General features: G+C 36.9%; 1 long non-coding RNA gene across 1 annotated transcript; it reads left to right on the forward strand.

Moving 5' to 3' along the window:
* The first annotated feature begins 120 nt into the window (after nucleotides 1-120).
* LOC137024987 (uncharacterized) lies at nucleotides 121-3,695 on the forward strand. The gene is made up of 3 exons (XR_010895810.1): nucleotides 121-236; nucleotides 3,176-3,244; nucleotides 3,551-3,695. It is a non-coding gene; the product is annotated as an uncharacterized lncRNA (long non-coding RNA).
* The last annotated feature ends 2,768 nt before the right edge of the window (nucleotides 3,696-6,463 follow it).

Consider the following 6,463-nt stretch of genomic DNA (forward strand, 5'->3'; position numbering starts at 1 on the left):
TCAGTTCAAAATCAACAATGCATGTCATGCAATGTTAATGTCTTGATGTTTAAACAAAAGAGTTTGCATATGAATTGGTCATGGTTTGAATTCACAATCATTAAATGTAATTCATGTTACAGGTTGATGGTGGGCATTCTACCAATGTGGCCTTTGAACACAGCAAGAAGGAACTGGAGGAAAGTTCCAACACAAGGGTACAAGACACCAATGAGGTTTCCTCTTCAATTCTGAAGGTGAGTCTCAGGGCTCTACACTAACCTTTTCCACTGGTGTTACTTGAGCTACTAACTTTTTTAATTACTGGCTCAAAAACATGATTTGGTGTCACAAATGTTTTCGCTGCGTGCTTATGACCTAACTGTAAATCCCATGAATGTCATTGCTGGTTGTTACTGACTGCATAGGGGATTTTCTATTAAAAGGGGGGGGGTGAAACACTGTTTCTGTCAGTCTCATGTCAAGAAACCTATAGAGTAGTAATTGAGCACCTATAGAGTAGTAATGAGGGAAATGATAGATTAATAACACTGATGTAGAAGCACCAATTCATGATTTTAAGCCTAAACTTGACATAATATGTAAACTTGTCCCTCAAATCTGATTAATTGACAGTGATGGGATAACGGCGTTACTAACACCGTTAGTAAACTTACTTTTTTCAGTAACGAGTAATCAAACTAGTACTTTTTTCTCCCGTTACAACGCCGTTACCATTACTGGCAAAAAAATGCTGCGTTACTATAATTGAGCTCACTGAAGTAGTTTTCATCCGAGTAAGCTCTCTCATAGGACCTGCAAAGATTTTTCTCTGGTGTGTGCTGCAGTTAGTCATTCACAAATATAATTTTAAACTGATAATAATGAAATAATGCTCTGTGTGTGTCAGAGCGTGCGAGCGCAAGCTCAAGCCAGAATACCCTTCGTGACATGCTGGATCGAAAATATGTGAAATAAGTTTTTCTAGTCGACTAGTAGTTGTTCATTTAAGCCATTTCACTTATCACATTTATATTAATTTAATTTCTTAAATACTGGAGAGAATAAACTAAAAATGAGCGTTTATGTAGCCTAATATAGGCTATAAAGGCACTCAAGCGCACTCATAACGCTTGCCATGAACTGGCAAAAGTAATGATTATGAATGTGACAAAAAACAGCAAGGAGACATTTTAATTGTTTATTAATAAGGTAATGTTTTCTGAATCAGTGTCAGCTGCGAAGATGAAGTTGACATTGCTGACTCTCATCATCTCCGCATATACTGGACGCACCTAGAGAGAAAATGCACATTTCATTCGGATTAGGCTACATAATCAGAGTAGCCTATTTCTTTTCGTTTTATATATTTCAAGCTTTCTATAGATATATTTCTCATGTCTGCGAGGCAAGCAGCCTCTGAGTTTCGGTTCATTTAGCCTAAAAGACGTACTCTAGTTCACGCGCCAGTGATCGCGTCTGCGCCTGCCATGATTATATTGTCTGCTATATTTGCTTCTTATTTATTAAATCCAGGCAATTGGTTGATGAAACATTGATTAAAATTAAGATGCAATTTTTACAAAACGAAATTCACTTTAAAGAGAGGCTTTCTACAAAACAAAACTGAATGAAGTGTTTAAAATCATGACCCACTCCATGTCTCCCGATATATATTGCGCATCTTATGATGCATCTTACTCATGGTGTTAACTTTTCATAATCAAATTAATTTAAAACATAACAAACATATATATATATATATATATATATATATATATATATATATATATATATATATATATATATGAAACTATATTTTCTTTAATGGCTACCAACACGTATTGTCAGGGTTGCCAACTTTGGGACTTTGGCTGGAGTGAGACTTTGTAAAAATTTCAGTTTGCGCGTGTGCGCGGAGAAAATGTTTGGTAACCCTAATTTTAAAAATCAATGTCAGTCCATGTTTACTTAGTAGGCTATCATTGGGGTGAAATATTTTATTTTTGTCAGTTTTGTTATCTGACAGGGGCGGAGCCAGACATTGTAAACATTAGGGGCTTAGCCCAAATCTATATTTGTCCAAAGACATTTCAATTTTCTATTAATAGCTTTACTGATATGAAAGGAGCTTTTGTTGTCGTATTCTTGTTCAGAAAATGTACATTATTTGACACTGTAATTTGTAAAACTTTGTTGGATGTACCTCCGCTAGGGGGGTCTGGGGGCATGGCTCACCATTTTATTATTTGCTTACCTTGATTGTCTTCCAAACTTTCACACGTGCCGACTCCGAACTCTCTCTGAACTTTCTCTGAACTTCTCACACGCAACTGACGTATATCACGTGCAAGGTTTTCAGCCAATCAACGATCAGAGAATACTGCAATGTGAACGTTGTAGGGAGATGTAACAGCTGTGGGCCTTAAACTCCTCTCCTGTCATTAATACGCTGTGGTCTAGTCATCAACAGAAAGTAACGGATTGAGAGGGGAGAAAAATGGATTTTGGCGTGACATTTCTTGCGTGTGCGTGAGTGCGTGAGATTGATGCTGAAAGCGTGAGTGTCACGCCAGATGCGTGAGAGTTGGCAACCCTGTATTGTACAGTAGCCTACAAAGAAATTTCATAAGCAAGAGCGGATCATGAATCACGAGTTGGATCAAGAATATTCTTGGACTTATATTTAATAATGGGGGCATTCAAGTTATTTTACATATATATATATATATTTTTTTTTAAAGTAACGCAATAGTTACTTTCCCTGGTAATTAGTTACTTTTATAATGATGTAACTCAGTTACTAACTCCGTTACTATTTGCAAGAAGTAACTAGTAACTAGAACTAATTACTTTTTTAAAGTTAATTGATTTGAATGTTGTTCCAGGATCAACAAAAATTTTGACCCAGGAACATTTTGAACTCAGCAAAATCAGGTTATGCACGAGCGTGCACAGCGCGTTGAGTGTTGTTGTGTTGAGTGCGTCTGAAAGCTGTGACATTGTTAAACGTGGGTAAAAAACGTTCTCCAAAATAAACAATGGCTATCAATCAGATTCAGCCATACGGACTATTGTATGCAACTACTGTAGAAAGCGGACTGGTTTTGCACATCAGACTTTATCTATTGCTTTAATTACAAAACAGCACTTTCAGTAAATGTCATCCTGTTTATAATTTGTTTCTCCTTTATAGCATCTCAGTAGTAAACGTACTGTGGAAGGAGAACATGTGCCACAGCTTAGAAGGACTAAAAGCATTCTGGTAAGGCAAGCAGCATTTCCCTATTTAGAATTATTCTCCATTAGTCAAGTCCAATGTTTTTATGTGGTGAAACTGTGTGAATATGCCATTTTTACAAAAAAAAAAAAAACTTGACAGCTTTGCTCTGTCATGTACATTTTAAACATGTACATGCTCTATCTCTATATTTTTATTTGTAAATTATTCATGATTTCACCAAACAGTTTTATTTATGAGCCACTGACACATTGTAGCGTTTTGTAAGAAAATAGCACAATTATTCCTCAGAATCTGTGATATTTTAACATTTCATTCATTGTTTTTAAGATGGAGGAGACTCTTAATTGGTCTGAAGAGCATTTTGACAGTCCAGATGAAGAAAATATTCTAATGATTGTGCCCCAATTTAAGCGGACAAGAAAAAGTTTTGACTCAAGTACAGATGCGGAGGAAGATAACGTTGTACATAAAATTGTGCCAAGACTTAGGAGGTCAAGAAGAATTTTGGTAAGCAGCCATAGTGCAAGGCATGATGTGTAAGAATGTATGTTCCTTGATAGTGTTGTTTCTGAAAATCTACACTGTTACTATGAAAATGTTTTATAATATGCATCAGTGCAACAAATTGCATCAATAAGTAGGTTAAGTATTTTTGCCAGTAAGGCCATGTGTCCACCAAAGCGTTTTTAGCTAGCTGAAAACGCTAGGCGCTCTGCTTAAAACGCCTAGCTGTGAGCGCTTGAGAATGCTTCAGCTGCGCAGCTTTTTTTTTTTTTTCAATTGAGATGCTTTGTTGCTATGATACAAATTATCCGTGGCACTGTTATTTATAACTGATTTTGCAGGTAATTTGTTTCATACTAAAAATGTTGACACAATGGAGAATTACTTGCGATGTACAGTGGTATGCGAAAGTTTGGGAACCCCTTGCAGAATCTGTGAAAATGTGAATAATTTTAATAAAATACGAGAGATCATATAAAATGCATGTTATTTTTTTATTTAGTACTGTCCTGAGTAAGATATTTTACATAAAAGATGTTTACATATAATCCACAAGACTAAAAAGTAGCTGAATTTATTAAAATATCTCCGTTCAAAAGTTTGTGAACCCTTGATTCTTGTTCTGAGCATTTAAACTGAACTCTGTTCTTCAGAAAAATCCTCCAGATCCTGCAGATTCTTCAGTTTTCAAGGATTTTTTGGAAATTCGAACCCTTTACAGCAGTGGCTGTATGATTTTAAGATCCATCTTTTCACACTGAGGACAATTGAGGGACTCAAACACAACTTTTAAAAAGGGGAGGGGGGGGGGGGGGCGTTTGAACAGGATGAAGAAGTCCAAATTTTTCTTATTTTGTTGAAATATTGTTAATAATATTTTTTTTTTTTTTCATTTAGTACTTCCCTTCGGAAGCAACAGAAGATACTTGCATGTTTCCTGGAAGACAAATTAAGTACAATTTACCTTGATCTTCAAATTCTAAAAGTTTTCACCCCCCATCTATTAATGCATCGTGTTTCCTTCTGGAGCATCAGTGAATGTTTGAATCTTTTTTAATAGTTGTGTTTGAGTCCCTCAGTTGTCCTCAGTATGAAAACACAGATCTTAAAATCCTACAGTCACTGCTGGAAAGGGTTCAAATATGCAAAAAATGCTTAAAAACTGATGAATCTGCAGGACATGGAGATTTTTTCTGAATAACAGAGCTCAGTTTAACTGCTCAGGACAAACAAGAGACTCATGAACAACCATCACAAAACAAAACAAAAAACGGTCATAGATCATCCAGGTAACCACACACAGTATTGATAATCAAGGGTTCACATAATTATGAACAGAGATATTTTAATAAATTCAGCTACTTTTTTGTCTTTTGGATTATATGTAAACATCTTTTATGTAAAATATCTTACTCGGGACAGTACTACATAAAAAATAACATGCATTTTGTATGATCTCTCTTATTTTGTTAAAATGATTCACATTTTCAGATTCTGCAAGGGATTCCCAAACTTGCGCATATCACTGTATGTTTGGAGACCAGCAATATTAATTTCTCATCCATTTTGTTCCGTTCTCTGTTGATGTCGTAGTACAGCAGGAATGTTGTGACAGTTGGTCGGTGTTGTATTTGTCCCGCCCCTCCTCCACTATGATTGGACGGCTGGTTAAAAAGTGACAATGATGAGCGCAGCGTTTTACTCAAAGTTGAACATTCTTCAACTCGAGGCGACCGGGTTGAAGGCGGCATTCCCATTGAAAAAAATTGAAAAAGTACGCTAGCAGCTGGAAAAAATGCTTAAATCCTTAAATGGCAAGTAAGCAAGCCTTTTTATTCAGACAATACTCAGGGCTTGAAACAAGGGCTCTATGTTGCAGCTGCAGCACAAAGCCTGACGCAAGCTGTGTTTGCTAGTATAAGACCAATGCAGTTGTCAATTTCCCATCAAGCGCTCACACCGTTAAAATAGCAAATCGCCCTGTGCTCATTTTTGCGCTCATGAGCGTGCTGGTCTTACAGGGAGGTGTGTTCAGGATAATTCTTGCCGTATTGCTATCGTAATACATCGGAAGGTGATCGCGCCATTGACCCACAAAAACCTGGTCTAAAGTCAATAGCGCGCTTTCTAGTATTATTTTAACAGCGCATCAGTGAAATGCACCTCTAGGAGAGAACAACTGCAGACGATCGAGCTGCTTCATCTGTAGCCTAGTAAGAAAGCTCAGCGTGTATGTAAAAGTGGATATTTAATCACATTGCATTTTTTAACATAGATGCAAGCTAGGGGATTCGTTTTGCCTTTATGGTGAAAACACTTGAACTGTTACTTCATTATAGGATAAAACAAAACCAAAACGTTCTTGTGTTTCTGTTTTTATTGTGAATTCTTAAAGTGGTGTTGGCCTTCTACCAACTCAGTTTCACAGGCGTGGAAGACAACGGGTCATCCGAATCTTTCCTGACTGCTTAGCAAATCCGCCATCATAATAGCAATATTCCATGGTACAAACGCACCTGGCTCTTAAAGGGAAATTGGAGATGAAACTCTGATCGGATTATTGCATGTTACGCCCAAACCACACCCAATTATTATTTATGCAACGGAGTACAACCTTTATAGACCATGCGCCCGGTGCACAGACACTTTTATCTGCCGTCAAACTAGCAAAAGTGGATTTGGACATGCCCAAATGTGTACTGTGCTAAGCTGTGCACTTAGATCAAAGGTCTGTCA

The sequence above is a fragment of the Chanodichthys erythropterus genome, chromosome 8 (genome assembly GCF_024489055.1).
Source record: "Chanodichthys erythropterus isolate Z2021 chromosome 8, ASM2448905v1, whole genome shotgun sequence".
Classification (NCBI taxonomy): Eukaryota; Metazoa; Chordata; class Actinopteri; order Cypriniformes; family Xenocyprididae; genus Chanodichthys; species Chanodichthys erythropterus.